Raw genomic sequence first — 20,966 nt, forward strand, 5'->3', positions numbered from 1 at the left:
TTATTTCCTAAAGGTCCCCATGTGGGCTTAAGGCTCCCAGACACACGCACAACTACAGCAAAAGGGCTTCTCTCTAGTCCGTCTACGTGTATCGGAAGGGAGGGAGGCAGGAAGAAATCGAAGATGGGGAAACCTATTTCCCCCAAATCCCACCAAAAGGAGATCTGTGTGCCAAGCATAATGGAAGTGTGTGCTCCCCATCAACTGGCTCCGCACTGGTTAATATTCTCCAGGTTTTCCTCCGACATCTATTTTGAAAAAAGCTTTTAAAAAACACAGGAGATTTTAATATAATTCAATCCTGGCAGAAATCAAAACTCCAAAACTAGGAGCAAAATCATCTTCCACTAAATTAATCCCTTTCCCTTTCTTTTTTCTTCTCTTAAACATTTTATTCGTGTTATAGAGAGATTTCTTTATCGTTTGCTTTCTGCTCAATCATTAGGTGTTGAGGAGTACTGAATCCATCACAACTTTGATGACACAGGTAAGATTCCAGATTCACATTTCCAGGTATCAAAGGGTTCCCTCTAATGCCACGATCCAGTCAGCCTTCCTGTACTTCTACTGAACACAGCAGTGCCCATTGGTATCTCTGAAGCATAATCGCATCTTAGGTCGGTATTTCTCCAAGTAAAGCAGCTGTTTGGAACTGAATGCTCCCCTTCATCTTTGTCTTATAAACTGAACAGCGTCAGTGCAAGTGCAACCAGCACATGAGCCCCTTAACAATCCTGCAACACAACGCACTGCAACACAGCAACCTGGCTCTTCCCAGAATTTGGTTTTTAACAGATTTAGCCAATCATCTACTATCTGATTAGGGGGCGGGGCTCCGTCATCGAATGGCCAATCTAGAACGTGGGTTCCTTCTTTTTCAACAGGAGTTTTATCATATGTAGCATCACAAACTCAATCCGAAGCTGTCACTCCGTGCTTCTCAAGTTCCTCTGTGAACTTGTTGAGAGTAGCATTGGTGGGGTTGTGAGTTATCAGAAAATGCATGTTCCATACGAGATCTCCACAGGGGCTGGACGGTTCATTATGGCAATTAAAAAGTGTGAAAGTGCGTGTGTGAATGTGGTGGGGAAATGGGGGGAGAGGGAAATCAATAAATCTTGAAATGGTTCGCAGCAGAAAACATTTAAAAAGACCACTAAAATGCCTATTATTGATCACTATTTTTTCTATCCAACTTGTTTGTTCCTTATGAAGCTTCTCTCTTCAACACAGGAAGAGTATTAAGAATCCACGTGAATCCAGATTCAACTTGGGCCTCAAGGTCTGCAGATGGATACCTTCAGCTTCCAAAAACTTCCAACTACACACGAACTTATTAAGCAGCCTTTAAACTACATTTAGGCTCTAGTGACACAAGTTAAAAGTGTAGGTTATTTTCCACTTTTGTTTACTTGATGCTTAATTTTACTGGAGTCATTAAAAGAAATATGCTTGCAGTTTCGATGTCCAGAGTCTTCAAGGCAATGTTAATTATGGCACATATAACCCACAAGCTCACTTGTCAGAGAAAACGCTGTGCTGAGCCTGGCAGAAGTCTGCCCTCACACTCAGACTCACCATAAATGTGCAACGTATATTCCAACGAAAACTGCTGGTGAGCTGAGGACTGGGCATTGAAGGTCGGTGGAGGCGAGAGCGACAAGGCGCCTCTCTCCTCAGTCACTTCAGAGGTGGCGGTGGCAGCGGCGGCACGGCGCTTGTCCAGTGTCCATCTTGCTGCTGCTGCCTCTACTGCCGCTGCATTCCCCTCACCCCCACCCCCACCCCCGCTGCCGCCGCTGCCTGCTGGCGCTCCAATTTTTTTAACTTTATTAATTTATTCTTATTACATCACAATGGTTATCCCTCCCTTGTATCCTCCCATTCCTCCCTCCCTCCCATTTTCCACTTACTCCCCTCCCCTATGACTGTGACTGAGGGGGACCTCGTTCCCCTGTATATGCTTATAGGGCATCAAGTCTCTTCTTGGTAGCCTCTGAGTGCCACCAGGCCTCCCCATCCAGGGGACGTGGTCAAATATGAGGCACCAGAGTACATGTGAAAGTCAGACCCCACTCTCCACTCAACTGTGGAGAATGTCCTGTCCATTGGCTAGATCTGGGTAGGGGTTTGAAGTTTACGGCCTGTATTGTCCTTGGCTAGAGCCATAGTTTGAGTGGGACCCCTGGGCCGAAATCCGCCTATCATAATGTTCTCCTTGTAGGTTTCTAGGACCCTCTGGATCCTTCTACTTTGCTATTTTCCCATGCTTCTTTCATGTAGAGTCTCAATAGGATGTCCTCCCCTCTGTCCCAGTTTCCTGGTAAGTGAAGATTTTCATGGGACATGCCCCTTGGGCTAATATGCAGATATTTTTATAAGAGAGAAAAAAGTAGGAAAAATATGTTGAAGCACCTACCGTTTTATCACAACCGTGAGTAGCAATTAGTGAAACTGTGTAACCTCAGTGTCTTTAATATCAGTTTCAGCAATGTTGACATTTTCAGGTGATATATTGTTTGTATACACAGAACAATGTTCCCTTGGTGCTGATGAAATTACTCAGCAATAAGTAGCCTTTATTACTGTGTGGAGGATAAGAATTTGACTTCCTGTTTGAAAATGCTGATTAAAAAACCCTGTAAATTTCTATCTTGGAGAATTCAAAGACCACCCCCCCTTACCTTCTCAAGTACCTGCACATACATGATACACATAAACTCATGCATAGTACAGGAATTTACAAATAAAATAAATTCATCTTAAAACAAAACATGGTTCTGAGGCTTGGCCTTGAATCTGAGTTACACAGAGCCCTTCAGGAAGGGAAAGCTAGAAGTGAGCACTTACAAATGGCTTTATTCACTCTTGAGTTGATTTTCTTCTTCGTTTTCCAGTGGAATGTTCCTTAAGCATTTGCTGAAAGCTTTCAACAAAACAGGAAAGCAGATGTAAAAAGAGTTCTTGGTGGGCCTGGATACTCAGAGATGCTCTACAACTGTCTTGCTTTTTCTATATTTATTTGTCTTTAGAGCTGGAAATTGATCTACAGTTGGGGACATATATCTGTGTGAGGAGAGAAGAGTGAAAGGAATGAAAAGTAAAGGTGATGAGATGAAGAGAGAAAGGGAGATATAGAGATGGAAGAAAAGAATGAAAGGAAGGTGTGAGGGAGGAAAACAGTAAGTGAGGGAAGAAAAACAGAGAGGAGCTAATGAAAAGGGAAAAGAAGAGGAAGACAAACGGAGTATGACTCAGTGACTGAGGAATAGGACATCTGTGTCATGAGACTGACTCAAATACTGAAGACTGGAGCACTCTTCCTGCCCAACAAAGTGTTATGAACGTTTATTACCCTCGGGTGACTTCTTGGCTGCTGGCAACAAGAGAATTGTGGTAACAAACAAAGCCTATGGCCTGTTGGTTGAGCTCCTCTGTGCTCTTGGATGACTCAGGATTTGGTCCACAATTTGTCTTTGTCCTGTATCAGCTTCCAGGTTTTTCCTGTGGTGGTGGCCCTGCCTTTACGCATCATCTGTTTCTTACTCCATTGTTTATCCCAATACGTCTAGCACTTGAACTCCTTTTCTGTTTGGTACTGTCAGCTTCTAGTTGATGCTGAAAGCTGTTTTGCAGTCAATGATAGAGGTTTTATGTTCTTGATCCTATAATGGGGGCCTTCCAGGACAGTCAACGTGATCCTGTAGTCAGGTCATCACTGAAGTGAATCTCACTAGCCCCTCCAGTACTGTGTCTTCCTGGAGGAGGAGTTGAGTTATGGGCAATCATTGTTGTATAGGGGATTAAAGCCAGGCAGAAAGACAAACTCTGTATGAAATCACTTACAGGTAGATATGAAATGAAAGTGCTAAAAAACACAGATGTATGCTAACTTATTCCTATAAAGATAATCCTTCTCTCTCTGTCTCTCTGTTTTTGCCTCTCTGTCTCTCTCTCTGGTGTGTGTGTGTGTGTGTGTGTGTGTGTGTGTGTGTGTGTGTGTGTGTGTGTGTGTGTGTGTGTGTGTGTGTGTGTGCACATGCGTGCACGCACATGTCAGAGCAAATTTTTCCATGTTAGAGAAAACAGTTGTTTTGTGTCAGGTCTTTTTTCTACTTCCACTTTGTAAAGGCAGAATCTATATTGCCACACTCAGCTTGCTGGTCTGTGGGCTTTCAGGTAGTTCTCTGGTCTGTCCCCCTACCTCTTTCCTCACAATGTAGGAAGCTGGTATCACAAATATCAGCCTACACTCGTGGACTTTTGTAGGTTCCAAGGATTGACTTTAAGGAATCAAAAATATTCATACTCTTACTCAGCAGGATGGAAGTCCCAAAGTAGTCACTGTCTGCATTAGCTAATATCTACTGATAAGTGAGTACATACCATGTTTGTATTTCTGGATCAGGGTCTGGATCTGCAGTCAGGATGATTTTTTCCATTTCCATCAATTTTCCTACATATTTCATGATTACATTGTTTTTTAACAGAAGAATGATATTGCGTATATTGTGTCAATGTACAATACTTTGTCCATTTTTCACTCAAGGAGCATTTATGTTGTTTTCCATTTTTAGCTATTATGAACAAAGTTATTACAAACCTACGTGAGCAAGTGTCCTTCTGATAAGATAGAGTGTCCTTGGGAATATACCTAGGAGTGAAATAGCTGGCTCTGGAGGTAGAGTTCCAATTTTCTTAGAAACTTCCAATTTTATTTCCCAAGTGGATGTACAAGTTTACGTCCATCTCACAGCAGCAGAGGAGTGCTCCCCTTGTTCCATTTGTATCAATGTTCATGAAAGAAATTGTTCTGTTATTCTCTTTTTCATCAAATCTTTGTATGATTTTAGGTATCAGGTTGCCTATATCTTGATAACATGAATTTGGCAGTGTCCCTTCTATGTCTGTTTCATGAAATAATTTTAGGTATATTGGTATTATATGTTGCAGTACTGTCTGGAGCTATTGTTAATTGCTTGTTCCTTGAGATCTTTACTGTTCTACAAAAAATGTTCATGTGTACCAAGAGATGCTATGAAAACTTGCCTCCAAATTATCCCCGATTAGCCAATACAAAATACCTGCTGAAGAGAGGTAGGTAGAGTGAAAGTTTGCAGGCTTGGAGAACAGAAGGATCACAGGAGAGAAAGAGGAGAGAGATACAGTAGAGTTGGAAGAAGAAAGCAGAGTCACCATGGGTTAAACATTACCTAGAAGCATTTGGCCAGGATTAGCTTGCTCTGAAGATTGACGGTTAGAGATAAGCATCCCCAGATAGAATACATGTGCAAGTGTTTATGGGAATTATGCATGGGAAGTAGACCAGATTGGAATAACTAAAGCAAGTGGCATGCAGGGTATATGGTTCTTGGAAAGATAACAAGATAGCTTAGGGGGTTAGTTTCTGCCCAGTTCCAGTGTACATGTATATTAAAAATCCAGCACATGTCAGTGTCTTTTATTGATATGATAGTCAGTTAAATAAAAACCACAAAGATAATCATATGCCTCTTTTGATAAAAAAATTTTCACTTTTGTTATTTTACTTGGCTCTTCTTCAGGAGAATCACACTATGAACGTTCACATCATCCTCCCAAATGAAGAATATCAGTGCTGTGGCAGCAATAAGTATAGTATATGAAATTAATTAATTAAATCATTTTACTGCCTGGTCTTAGCCCCCATTCCTCCTCCCCTCCCATACCCACCCTCCCTTCCACTCCCCCAATCCCTAGCCCTCTATTTCTAAGATAAAGGGAGTCCCCTTTCTCAGGCAACACAGCTCATCAAATTGCACTAGGATTGAGTATGTACTCTTCCACTGTAGCCGGGAACAGAGTCCACATTACAGAAAGTCCCTGCTCCTCTTACTAGAGAACCTACATGAAGCCTGAGCTTCCTCTTGGCTACATCTGTATAAGGGAAATAGGTCCAGTCCATTCATGGTCCTTGGTTGGAGCTTCACGCTCAGCAAGACCATGGTCCTTGCTTAGTTGGCTTTGTCAGTCTTTTTATAGAGCATCTGTCACCAGCAGGTCCTTTTCTCCCTCCACCACTTTTGCACAAGACTCCCTATGTGCATCACCAGATGTTTGGTTGTGAGTCTCAGCGTCTATTTTGAACTACTGCTGGATGGAGCCTCTCAGAGGACAACTCTGCTGTTGTTCCTCCTGTCTGCAAGAATATCAGAGTATCATAGATAGTATCAGGGATTGGCTCTCTCCCAGGGGTAAGTCTTGGGTCGGGCCAGGCATTGTTTGGACATTCCCTCAAGCTCTGTTCTTTTTTTTTTATCCCTGCACATCTTGTAGGCAGGATAAATTTTGGGTCGATTATTTTGTGGGTCGTTTGGTGTCCATCTTACTCCACTAAGAGTACTGGCTAGTTAGAGAATGGTCTCTCATGCTCCGTGACCCCTTCTGATAGGAGTCTCTGCTAAAGTATGCCTCTTATCCTCCCAGAAGCCTACCCTGACTTAGGCCTCCATTTTGTCACATAGATACCCCTGCCAATACTTTCTCTTTGATCTGCAGGCCTTCTGTCCTCCTGGACCACTCTCCCCAGGTCTGATCTCCACCCTCATATTTCCCAGCCAGTGCTCTCTCTCTCAAGTTGTTTCTTCCCTTCAACTACTACTTCTTTCTATTCTATTTCCCATTCTGAGTGAGATTTAAGCACCGTCCCTTGGATCCTCCTTGTTACTTCTCTTCTTTCAGTCCATGCATTGCAGTATGTTTATCTCATATTATAATAGCTAAAATCCACTTATAATAGAGTATATTTTGTTGGTGTTTCTTTGTATGCAGTTCCTCTTCTCTTCCCTAGGTTTTCCAACTCCAGGATTGCCTCAATTGTGTTTTTGTTGTTTTTGTTGCTTCTAATTCTGTTTTTTGTTTGTTTGCTTGTTTGCTTTAATGGTTTTATCCATTGCTTTCTTCTGTTTGATTGTATTTTCCTCTAATTTTTTAAAGGATTTATTCAATTCCTTCATCTCTTTGAATGTATTTTCCTATATTTCTTGGAAATTTTTCTTTTACTTCTTCAATGCTTCTAGCATTTTCATCACCTCAGATTTAAAATTTTCTTCTTTTGCTTCAAGGGTGATAGTATCTCCAGGTTTTGCTATGGTAAGATTGCTGATTTCCAGTGTTGTCATATGGCTCTGAGCTTTGTTGCTTGTGTTCTTGTGCCTTCCTCTAGCTATCTGGTTGTCTCTGGTATTTGCAGGCTACAAAGTCCCTCTTCTGGGTTGATTCTCTATATCCCATGTGATCCATGCAGACAAAGAGAGCTCCAAGCAAAAGGCTGCCTGTTAGAGCTCCCCAGAGACCGACTCAGGATGGTGAACAATGGGTGTAGGAGCCCACTCCCAGCTCATCTCTGCTGGGTTCACTTTCTGTGTTCAAGGTGGGATAGGCAGGTGAGGAACAGGCTAAGTGAGTATTACAACAAAATCTTCTTGGGTGCCCAATAGGCCTCCTCAGTAAGGTGAATAATATGAGCTGTGGCCAGTGCCCAACTCACCTCTGCTGGTTCACTGGTTGTGTTCTGGCTGGGCCAGGCTATTTAGGAGTGTGCAGAGAGATATCCAAGCCCAAAGCTGCTCATGTGTCCCAAAGGCCTGGTTGGGTTGGTGGCTAATGTGGATTGTAGCCTGCAACCACTTCACAGAAAGCAAAACCCAAAAGGGCTTAGGGAGATGTCCTGAAGATTCTGAGAGACCACAGAGGTCATCCTCTGTGGAAAACTCTCAATCACCATAGATGAGGAAAACAAATATCCCATGAAAGAACTAAATTTAAACTACATTTATCAAAAAAAAATCACACCCTACAGTAGATACTAGCATGAAAACTCCAACCCAAGGAGGCTAACTACTTCCAAGGAAACACAGGAAATAAATAACCCCACACCACCAAAGCAAAAAGAAGGGAAACACATACACAGGCACACATGCACACACAAACACAACAATATCACTTCTATCTCTCTCTCTCTCTCTCTCTCTATCTCTCTCTCACACACACACACACACACACACACACTACTACCACCACCACCACCACCACCACCACCACCATCAAAATAACAGGAATTAATAGCCATTGGTCATTAATATCTCTCAGCATCAAAGGACTCAACATACCAATAAGATGACACAGGCTCACAGAATGGATGCAAAAACAGAATCCAATATTCTCATAAAATATATTTCCAAACAAAATTAATCAAAATAGATGGGGAAGGATACTTCATACTCATCAAAAAGAAAATCCAATAAGAAGATATCTCAATTCTGTAAAACTTTGCCCCAATGGCAAGGGTAAACACATTTGTAAAAGAAACATTACTAAAGCTAAATCACACATTAATCCCCACCCACTAATAGTGGGAGACTTATACACTTCAATCTCACCAACGGATAGGTCATCAAGTCATAAATCAAACATATAAATAAAGAAACTAACCCATGTTATGAATCAAATGGTCCTAGCAAATATCCACGAAGCATTTCACCCAAACACAAAAGATGAAAGCTAAGTATGTTGGGGGGAGGAGCACTAGGAAGGCAAGACAGCAGGCAAAGAAAGCAGGCAAAGTTGCTAGCATACACAGGGTGGGAGTAACTAAGTGGGGACATTTCTACAAGAATGATATTTGCAGGTGAATAGCAGGGAGGTACAGGAGTTCCAATTCCTACTTCATGGATAAGGAAGAAGCTCTATTTAAGGTTTCAATCAGCAATGGGAAGAGTGAATACTCAAACTCATGACCTCCCATTTTCCATGATAGGCTTTGAACAAACCACTCCCAATTGCCTCACCACCCTCATGATGGCCCAAATATATCCCTCCTGGTCATACAAAGAATATTCAAGTAAAATCTGTGAACTAAACTATTGAGCAGCTGCATTTACTGAGGTCCCCATCTCCAGCTATAATACCCCCAATCTGTGTTTCTAGAGTGTAGGAACTTTCCATAGTGGTCTTTGGCTCTTTATCCCATGCCTGGGAACAAGGTTTTCATGGTTTTGTTAAACATGGTCTCAAGTTGCCATTTAGAGGGTCTGAATACAGAAGCAATTCATTGCAAAGCCAAAACATGCACTGACTTCATGAGCTCCCAGAATCACAAGCTCATAACATGTTTGGAATGGTCACCTAAAGTTGAGAGCAGTTCCTTGGAACTCATAAAATAGCAGTGGCCCAGCTCTGTGCTGCCCCAACACATGACAAAGCTCTTATCTATTTCTATGCTCTTCTGTCTATTCTTGGGCCCAGGGCTTGGTGACCAATTCAAACATGGGCCCCAGGGAAAATAGAATGTAAAGTCTTGGGCAGTTCTGCCAGCTGGATACAGCCTGATGTAGGTATTGACCTAGGCACTGGGTTTCCTCCCATGTGTAACCTTGACAGCAGTGGGCCTATCAAAAACATGTTTTATCCACTGGAGAATGGGGCTCTCAAACATGCCTCCAGATGGCTACCAGGCTCAGTCAAATATGTTTAATCTGAAAGTCAGACAGCATGCAAATAGCTGCATCTACTCTGAGGGTACACTAGTAGTGCTGTCTGCTCCCCATAGGCATCTGCATACTTGAACAGCTGTTGCCATGCTCATGGAGGTTAGACCCTGTTGCAATCCCTGAGCTTTAAACTCCTGCATACATCAGCTTCCCAGGTGCAGGCCACACTAACCAGAAGAACAAGTAAAGGCCATGACAGTTTGGAGAACATGTGAAACCCAAGCAAGCCAGAAGATTAGATATACAAATATGTGCAGAGACTCCTTGCTGGACCAGACACCATACTGACTGACAGAACCACAGATAAGTGACCTACCATTGGACTTCCCCCACTAACTCAGTGCCCACACCTCTCACTCCCCTCTTCATCACCTGATTCCCACCCCTCAAATTGGGCAGAGATACTCTGATGCATCAAAGGTTAAGCTAGCCAACAGAAGTTCAGTCTCCAGCATGGACATAGACTTCCTACTTGATCAGATATTACTCTGTGTACTAGAAATCCAGGACGCAAAGGACCAAGGAGTAAACACATAAATGAAGAAACATAACATCTATCCAACAGTACAAACTCAGATATAAGTTCCTACACATATACTATTTCAAAACCCAGATGCCATCCTTCAACTGAAGAATGGATAAAGAAACAGTTGTACATGGAATACTACTCAGCAATTAAAAACAAGGAAAACTTGAAACATGCAGGCAATGGGTGAAACTAGAAATGATCATCCTGAGTGAGGTAACCCAAACCTAGAAAGACACACATGGTATATATTCACTTATAAGAAGATAATACAGGATAACCACACTACAATACATGGTCATAACAAAGTTAAATAACGTGGAGGCCTCTACAGAGAATGTTTAATTCTCATTCAGAAGGGTTAATAGAATACACACTGGAAGAGAAGTTGAAGAAAAAGAATAAGATGGAAACAAAGCATGGAGATCCTCTGAAAGACTCTACCTATTCAGGGAGACTCACAGCCAAATATTGGCGTGGAGCACAGAATGTCTTAAGGAATAGTTGGGGCAGAGAAGGACCTGGAGAGGACAGGAGCTCCACAAGGGGACCAATGGAAATAAAGAATACAGGCAGTGTGTGGGATACTGCAGAGACTGATGCCCGAATAAGGACCATGCATGGTGAGGACCAAGACCCTCTATTCAGATGTAGTAGATGGGCACTTCGTCTCCAAATATATAAGGAGTAGAGGCTAACTCTGACATGGACTCTGGTGTCCACTGGGTGATAACATACACAGGTGGCATGGCCTTAGCAGGCCACAGGGAAAGAGGATACAAGCAGTGTACAAAAGGCTTGATAGGCTGAGGTAAGAAGAAAGGGGAGGAGGGCTCCGTATTTGTGAGTACAAAATGAGGTGGGGAGAGGGAATGAGGAAGGGAAGGTGGAGACTACAGTTGGGATGTATTGTGGGCAAATGCATGGTGACACACACCTTTAATCCCAGTACTCAGAAGCAGAGGCAGGCAGATCAATGTGAAAAATTAAAAAATACCAAAACCCAGATGTTTAAACACCTATAAGATAAGTTTATAATCAACATCTTACTTACTTGATTGATACCTCATGGCTTTTTCAGTCTGATTTCTTATAGAATCTATGACAACCAACCCAGGAGTGATACCACTGACAATAGGCTGGATCCTCCATCCATTTATCACTAATTGATAAAATGCCCCAGATCTTAATCTCATGGGGGCATTTACTCAGCTGAGGCTTCATTCTCTAATGACTCTAGATTGTGTAAAGTTAACACAGAAATCATCCAGTACATCCCCTGTACCTTATCACACCACCATAGATTAAAGCTGGACTTCATCAACACCAACAAAAATAACAGAAAGCCTACAAACTCATGGAAACTGAACAACTCCCTACTGAATGACTTTCCAGTAATAAATAAGTTAAACATTTTATATAAATCAGTGAAAATTAACTTACAACATATCCTAAATTGTGGGACACAATAAAAGCAATGCTAAGGAAAATTCATAACACTAAGTGCCTTCATAAAGACATTGGTGAGATTTTTATACTAGCAACTTAACAGAACAACTGAAAAGTTTAGAACAAAAAGAATTAAACACACACAAGAGGAGTAGATAGCAGGAAATAATCAAACTCATGGCTGAAAGCAATAATAGAAACAAAGAGAACAATAAAAACACTCAGTGAAACTAAGAGATGGTTCTTTGATAGACAAACCTTAAACCAAACTACCTAAAAGGCAGAGAGAGAGAGAGAGAGAGTATCCAAATTAACAAAACCAGAAACAAAAATGGGGCATAACAACAAACACCAAGGAAATCCAATGAAAGATTAAATCTTACTAAAAAACCTGTACTCCACAAAATTAGATAATCTAAAAGAAATGGACTTTTTTTTTCAATAGACACCACTTACCAAAGTTATATCGAGATCAGATAAAGAATTTAAATAGATATATAACCAATAAGGAAATAGAAGGAGTCATTAAAAGTATCCCCACCAAACCAAACCAAACAAAACCTAACAAAACAAAACAATTTTAGTGCACTATTTTACCAGACTCTTAAAGAAGACTTAATATTAAAACAGCCATTGGCTAGGCAGGAGGAAGAGCAAAACAGCTTTTGAACTAATGGAATGAAGCCCAACCAAGCATGATAGATGTGTCATGGAGAGTCAGAGCCCTGAGAACTTCACCCTGTTTTGGAGGGCTCCACTTGTTGTTTTCACCTCTTTCCTAATCTATGAGTTGTAAGAAAACACAAGGGGGCTTCCAGCCACTTACTGGGAAGTATCATTGGCACTTGCTATAGCCAATGCCTGATCTTTTTCAATCATTTCCCCTGGAACAGATTAATGATTCAATCAGCAACCTTGGAAAGAACTTAAAGATATAGATTGTTAGTAACCATCCACCACCTTAGAAAGAATTTAGAGATATAGGTTCTTGGTAAAGTTATGTTAAAGTGTTTTTGTTAGTAATCTTGATGTAGAGAATCTTAGGGGAAATTTTGAAGTTAAGAAAACCACATTCTTAATACTTGAGTTAGGGACTTCTTGAGGTCAGGAAACAAGAACCAAGCAACCCAACTGGGACTAGTTGGCATTCCTCTCTCTTGCTGAAGCTAGGCTGGCAATCAAGGTAATGCTAAATTTCTTTCTTTCTTTCTTTCTTTCTTTTTGTTGTAAAATTTCTGATACTCACTTCTGCCCTAGTTTCCTGATATGGTTTAATAAAAAAAAAAATGTTAATTGGTAGATGTGCACCTTGAGGATTTAAAATGGAAATTGTAGATTAATTTTTAAATAAAATTTAGATTTGTGATTCTTTTGAAATTTTATAAGATTATTTTTTAAGATGAATAATAAAATAGTTGAGTTTTTTATAAATGCAAATTGCACTCTGGCAGTAAGAGAAAAGGGCTGGGAAAATTATATTGCTTGCTTGCATTTGAGTACTTTAAAACAAGCTAAGCTGCTTAGTTACAAATGTTTGTGGGTTCTTCGGGATAATTTGTATTTTTTGCATTTCTTTTTCATCCATGATAAAGCAAACATTTGATCATGTGATGGTATTGAGGAACATGTATTTATAGGTATACTCATTGTGGTTGTCCACTTAAAGAAAAATAGAATTAAACCACCTTGACATTTCTATACTACTTGAGAAATTTTGTAAAGATATATAAGATGTGGAAAAAATAGTTATTGAAGCTTTTCTCCATCGACTCAATGTGTGAATGTGTGTATATGTATATGTAAATGTATACATTGTGTGTGTGCAAGCTACAATGAGAAAGCTCCTACCATTATATATGTATATATACATGTATACATATTTTTTGTTTTTTGTATTTATGTATATTCATATATACATATATATAGTAGTTGGAGCTTGCTCATTAGAGCTTACTTTATCCACCAAATGTGAGTATGTGCCTATTTTACATTGTTGCTGAGCCCACATCCCCTACTTGAATGATGAACACACTGTAGGAGCTGATCTTTGACACAATACTCCTCAAATGTTTCCACAAAATAGAAACAGAAGGAATTTTGCCAAATTCATCTTATGAAGCTACAGTTGCCCTGATACCAAAACTATACAAATACCCAACATAGAAAGACAATTACAAACCAGTTTCCCACATAAGCATTGATGCTATGGGAACACTTCTTTACTGCCGGTGGAAATGCAAACTTGTACAGCCATGCTGAAAGTCAATATGGTAGTTTCTCAGAAAAATTTGGAATCAATATACTTCATGACCCAACTATGGGCATATTCCCAAAGGATGTTCCATATTATCACAAGGACACTTCCACAAACATGTTCATAGTAGCTTTGTTCATAATGGCCAGAATCTGGCCTCAACCCAAGAATGGATAAAGGAGATGTGCTTCACTTATACAATATTACTCAGGTGTTAAAAAGCAATGATGTCATGAAATTTGCAGGAAAATGGATGTAACTAGAAAATATATCCTGGGTGAGGTAGGCCAGACCCAGAAAGACAAACATGTAATGTACTCTCTTATAAGAGGATATTAGCTGTGCAGTAAAAGACAATCATGCTACAGTCTACAGACCCAGAGAAACTAAGCAACACAGAATTAAATGAGGAAGGAGAGGATATCCAGGGGAAGAGAAAATAGTTTAGCTATTGTAGGTGGCCTGGGGCAGATGGGGTTGGGAATATGAGGGATCAGATGGGGAGTGAAAGGAAGGAGAAATTACCAAAAGAAATGACTGGAATTGGATGGCATTTAAGGAGTGGTATAGAAACCTAGTGCAAAGAAAATTCCATGGAATCTATGAGAGTAACCCTATCAAAGACTTCTAGTAATGGAAAACACAGGGCCTGACCGGCCATGAAGATGTAATCAGGCCAAGCCTCAAGTGGAGGGATTGGGCACCAACTCAGCCACAAAACGTTCTACCTATAGATTGTCCTGCCTGTAGAGTGTGCTGGAAACAGAGCCTAGCCAAATCATCATCAAAAGCACCAGGGGGACTTTATCTATCAACTGATTGAAGCATAGCAGATTCTCACAGCCAAACATTAGGTAGTGTTGGGGAGTTCTTTGGAGGAGACAAGGAAGGATCAGATAAATCAGATGAGTCAGGGACACCACAAGAACACGACCCACAGAATTTGCTGGCTGAGACTCATACTCATGGGGTTCACAGAGACCAGGAACCTGTAGGGGTCTGACAAAGGTTCTCTATATATATTCTATGGATGAGTAGCTTGCTATTCTTGTGGGATTCCTAACATCGGGAGTGGAGGATGTCTCTGAATCCTTTGCTTCTTTTTGAAACCTTTCCTCTGCTATTTTGCCTCCTCCAAACTTGGTGTGAGGGTCTGTGCCTAATCCTATTGTACATTGTTATGCAGAATTCAATTGGTGTTCCTAGGAGGCCTACTCTTTTCTGAGGTGAGGAAGAGGTGGGGTGGATCTAGGAAGAAAGGAGGGGGGAGAAGGCTGGGTGTGGGGATGGAGAGGAAACTGCAGTCAGATTGTAATATATAAGATAAGAATGCAAAAAGAAAAGAAAGAAAACAGCACTGCTGAAATTGTGCCTTAACTTCCCATGATCAGTTTACATCTCTGTAATGTGTAGTTGTTACTGCTTTGCTGCAAGTACAGTGTTTTATCAAGCTGTCTGATCCAATTGTGAGCTATATGTGTATAATCAAATGATGTTAGGGATTCAATTTTGTAAGAAGGTGAATCCCTTAAGAAATGTAAAACCAAGTGATCCAAGATGGCAGCACTGAACACACAGGGTATCTGATCCACAGGATGGAGACTAGGGAGCAGGCTGGGAGCTGCAGACTGCAAGACCTGAAGAGCACTAGGTGAGAGGGATCCACAAACTGCAAAGCACAGGTGTGTCCAACCTCAAGCCACCTAGTGAGCCCACAGAGGATGGGTGCCCAGTCCCCAGAGTTTGGACCTATACCTGCTTGTGAGCAGCTGTCATGCACTATATAAGGGACTCCATGTCTAAGATTGAACTGTGGGTGGTCAAGCACCAGCCTGAAGCTGTGGTCATGGGAAAATGGGTGGTTCTGACCTCAAACTGACCCATAAATCCTGAGAAAGTCCCAGGGGCTGGTGACCACATGGGCACAAAATACGAAGCTGAGCATGTGTGCCTCACCTGTGCTCTCTGTCTCCCATTCTGACTGAACAGTGGGCCACACAGTAATAGCATTAGAGCCGGCTGACCCAGGGGGAACCGAGAATGTGAATCTGGGCACACCAGTCCACAGAGGAACCCAGGACTGACACAGGGGCCCAGGCAGCTGTGAACACACCCTCTACCTACAGATCCAAAGCTGCACACTTGGGTTGACTAATCTAAGGAAGCATGGTCTGAAGAGATCAGGCGGAATCCTCTCTCCCAGTGAACTGTTCCTGCACTGACCTGGATCAGGCAAGTACCTAGCTAGCCACCACAGCTCAGAAGGGGTTGTCATGCACTCCAGAGGGTCTGAACGCAGTAGAGGTGACAGAGCAGAAACCTAGCCACCCAACCCAACCCAGGGAACCATTCCTGCAAGCTCTGGCGGAGCTTGACCAGCTGCTGAAACACAGCAGAAATGCCCACGTGGACCCAGATAGGACTGAATCAGCCTTAAGGGAACAGGCAGAAGTCCCAACAGCACCCATGGGATTGAACCTAGGCCCCACAGCCTAGATGAATCAGGTAGAATCCTACCAACCTCCACAAGCCAAGGAGGTTCCAGAATTCTAGGGTGGACTGAGCCTTGGTCCCCAAAGCCGCAGTGCCTGAGGGCAGAGTTTTCAATGCCCAAACAAAGGCAGGATAACAGTCATTATCTACACTACCTTGAACTGGTCCTTGGGCTACAGAAGACCAGGACCAGCCTCTGCTGACCCAATTGGGAGCCAAGGATGTGGGGTAAAGTCCCTTGGAGATAAAACCAGGTCACCTGCCTGATCCAAGGAAGAACACAAGAAACTACCTCCCAATGTCAGAGACAGCAAGATAACTAAAAGCCAGCATAAAAACACAAACAACAAAAACCAAAATAACATGGCATCTCCAGATCCCAGCTATCCCCCCCCCAAAAAAATCAACCCTGAGAACTCAAACACAGTTGAAACACAAGAAAATGACCTCAAATCCTTAGTAATGAAGAGCTAATGGAAGAAACAAATAAAATCTGTAAACAAATGCAGGAAGATTCAGCCAAACAAGTTAAAAGCATTAAAGAGGGTTATAGAGAGGCACTAGAAGAAATTCAGTAAAATACAAACAATCAGATGAAGGAAATCACTAAAACAGTTCAAGCTCTGGAGAGCAAATGGAAACAATGATAAAAGCTCAGACAAAAGAAATCTGGGAATGAGAGAACTTAGAGAAGAAAGCAAGTAACGCAGAGGCAAGCTTCTCTAACAGAATTCAAAAGATGGAAGAATGAATCTCGGAGTGGAAGATACAATGATATAACTTGAAACAACCATCAAAGAAAATGCTAAATTTGGAAAATTCCTGACATAAAACATCCAAGAAACCAACGACACCATGAAAAGACAAAACCTGAGGAAAATAGTCATTGAGAAAAGAGAAGCTGCCCAGCTCAAAGGCCCAGAAAATATTTTCAAAAAATTATAGAAGAAAATATCCACCAACAAAACTATCAATAAACATTGATGGAGAAAACAAAATATTCCATGACAAAAACAAATTCAAACAGTACCTATCCACAAATCCAGCTTTACAGAAGGTACTAGAAGGAAAACTCCACCCCAAAGGGACAAGCTACAACCAAAACTACACAGGAAATAGATAACAACACCATTGCAAAACCACAACCACAAAAACATTCTACTGGAACCAACATCAAAATTAAGACTCTTAACAGTCACTGGTCATTAATATCTCTCAACATCAATGGTCTCAATTCCCCAATAAAAAAGACACAGACTAACTGAAAGGGTGCATAAACAAGATCCAACATTGTTCTGCATTAAAGAAACACATCTCCTCAGGGTAAAAGACTGGAAAAAATATTCAAGCAAAGGGCCACAAGAAGCAAGCAGGTATAGCCATTTTATTATCAAACAAAATAGACTTTCAGCCAAAATTAATCAAAAGGGATGAGGAAGGACACTTCATACCCATCAAAGGTAAACTCAACCAAGACGACTTCACAACTCTGAACATCTATGCTCCCAATACAAGGGCACCCACATTTGTAAAAGATCTAATAATGAAGCTTAAACTACACACCGATCCCCACACATTAATATTAGGAGACTTCGACACCCCCTCTCACTGAAGGATAGGTCATTGAAACAGAAACTAAGCTGAGAATTAACATCATTAACCAATGTCATGAATCAAATGGACCTAATAGATATCTACAGAGAACCTTTCACCCAAACAAAAGGAATATACCTTCTTCTCTGCACCTCATGGAACCGTCTCCAAAATTGATCATATGGTAGGTCACAAAGCAAGCCTCAACAGATTCAAGGAGATTGAAATAATACCTTGTATCCTATCAGATGACCAAAGTCTAATGTTGTACTTCAACAGCAAGAGAAATAACAAAAAGCCTACACATTCATGGAAACTAAACAATTTTCTACTTATTGACACTGGGGTCAGGGGAGAATTAAAGAAAGAAATTGAGGACTTACTGAAATTCAATGAAAATGAAGAAACAACATACCCAAATTTGTGGGACACACTGAAAGCAGTGCTAAGAGAAAAATTCATAGCACTAAGTGCCTTTGTAAAGAAATTGGAAGCATGTCATATAGGCAACTTAACAATTCATCTGGAAGCCTTTTGTTTGTCTGTTGTTATGTCTCCCTTTTCATTTCTGATTTTCTTGATTTCGATACTATTTCTCTGCCTTTTAGTTAGTTTGGCTAATGGTTTGTCTATCTTGTTGATTTTCTCAAAGAACCAGCTCTTGGTTTTGTTGATTCTTTGCACTGTTTTCTTAGTTTCTAATTTGTTATTTTCAGCCCTGAGTTTGATTATTTCCAGACGTCTACTCCTTTTGAGTGTTCTGCTTCTTTTTTTTCTAGGGCTTCCAGTTTTGTCATTAAGATGCTTATGTGTGATGTTTCCAATTTCTTTTTAAAGACACTTAGTGCTATGAATTTTCCTCTTAGCACTGTTTTCAATGTATCCCACAAATTTGGGTATGTTGTTCCTTCATTTTCATTGAATTTCAGGAAGTCCTTGATTTATTTCTTTATTTCTTCCCTGACCCAGGTGTCATTAGGTAGAGAGTTGTTTAGTTCCACATACATGTAGGCTTTTGTTATTTCTGTTGTTGTTGAATTGCAGCATAAGACCATGGTGATCTGATAGGATACAAAGTATTATTTCAATCCTCTTGTATCTTCTGAGGCTTGTTTGTTACCTACGATGTGATCAATTTTGGAGAAGGTTCCATGGGGTGCAGAGAAGAAGGTATATTCTTTCTTGTTTGGGTGAAAGGTTCTATAGTTATCTGTTAGATCCATTTGGTTCATGGCATTGGTTAATGATGTTATTTCTCAGCTTAGTTTCTGTTTCAATGATCTATCCTTCAATGAGAGTGGGGTGTTGAAGGCTTCCACTATTATTGTGTGGGGATCGATGTGTGGTTTAAGCTTCATTACCAGATCTTTAACAAGTGTGAGTGCCCTTGTATTGGGAGCATAGATGTTCAGAATTGTGATGTCATCTTGGTCGATTTTACCTTTTCTTCTGTCTGTGTGTTTATCATTGAATCCATTTTCATTTTCAGATCTTGAACTGATTTTTTTATTTCTTTCATCTGATTGTTTGTATATTCCTGAGTTTCTTCCATTGCCTCTTTATAGGTCTTCAGAGCTTGAAACGTTTTATTTATTTCTTTCATCTGGTTGTTTGCAATTTTTCCAGTTCCACTCTATGTGCTTCTTTTATGTGGAACTGAGTGCTCCGCCCAGCCTGCGTCACAGCAGGGGAGCTGCCGCTGAGCTGAGGTGTTGCCTAGGGTGGAACTGAGTGCTCTGCCCAGCCTGTGCCACAGCAGGGGAGCTGTGGCTGCGCTGAGTTAGTGCCTCAGGCAGAATTGCTTGCTGAGCTGAGCCATAACCCAGGACTCTGGGGCCAAAACTCTCCACCAAGTCCAGTCTGGGTCCCAAGGCACCATGCGACCCAAATCCTGCCCAGAGTCCCCTCTCCCACAGCAACTCCCACCAGGCCACCACACCAATCGCCTCCTCCAGAAGGCTCTGAGCTGCAAACCTCAGCCACCGCCGCTAGTGCCGCTGGTGTTGCTGCTGCTGCTGCCTCTGCCGCTGCTGCTCCGATCCGAGAAAATCCTCCTGTGTGCAGGGGCACACAGGTCCTTCGCACCCTGGTCCCTCTGAACCATGGAGCACTCCCGCTGCCATGGTGTGGGGACCTCGGTGTTCCCGGCTCAGAAATCTGTGCAATTCCCTGAATTGTTCACTGGAGCCTCCAAACACGGTCCACACTGCTCGCCGCCATCTTGGATCATTCCAAGCATACTATTTTTATTGCTGCCACAGCACTGAGAGTCTGCATTTCTGAGGGTAATGTCAAAATTCATGGTGCAATACTTCAGAACAATGGCTGAGTAAATTAACAAAATAAAAATTTTTTAAATCAAAAAAGGCATATAAGTATAACGGTGTTTTTTATCTAACCAACTATTATATCAATAAAAGACACAGGCATCTGTTATAATTTTAATATACATATACACAGGAACTGGGCAGAAACTATCCCCCTAAGATATCTTGTTATCTCTCCCAGACACATAAATGCATGAAACTTGCTTTAGTTATTCCAATCTGGGCTACTTCCCACCCGTAATTCCCATAAACACTTACACATGTTGTCCATCTGGGCCTGCTTCTCTCTAATTGGCAAACCTCAGAGCAAGCTCCTCCCAGCCACAAGCTCCTAGTCATTTTTAACCCATTATGAATCTGCTTTCTTCTTCCTTTCTTGTACATTTCCTCTTTTTCTCTGATGACCCATCTGTCTTCCTAGCTTGTGAACCTTCACTCTGCCTATCTCCCTTCAAATCAACTCTGGTGGAGGTCTTTTTTATTGGCCAATCAGGGATACTTTTGGAGGCAAAGTTACACAGCACCACTTGGTATACATGAGAATTTGTTAGTAGAACAGTAAATATCTCAGGGAACAATCAATTAACATAGCAGCTGCAGACTATACTGCAACAACTAATACTGATATTCCTCAAATTATTCCATAAGACAGGCAGAGAAGGAACATGGCCAAATTCATTGTATGAAGCTATACCATACATACAAATACCCAACCCTACAAAAATTCAACAAAAAATGAAATTACAGACCAGTTTCCCTCATGAACATTGATGCAAGTGGAACAAGAACACTCA

At 41.3% G+C, this 20,966-nt stretch overlaps 1 pseudogene; it reads right to left on the reverse strand.

Annotated features, from left to right (window-relative positions):
* Nucleotides 1–318: 318 nt before the first annotated feature.
* On the reverse strand, nt 319–1,445 carry LOC127188504 (protein tyrosine phosphatase type IVA 2-like; annotated as a pseudogene).
* Nucleotides 1,446–20,966: the final 19,521 nt, after the last annotated feature.

Source organism: Acomys russatus, chromosome 4 (genome assembly GCF_903995435.1).
Source record: "Acomys russatus chromosome 4, mAcoRus1.1, whole genome shotgun sequence".
Taxonomy (NCBI): Eukaryota; Metazoa; Chordata; class Mammalia; order Rodentia; family Muridae; genus Acomys; species Acomys russatus.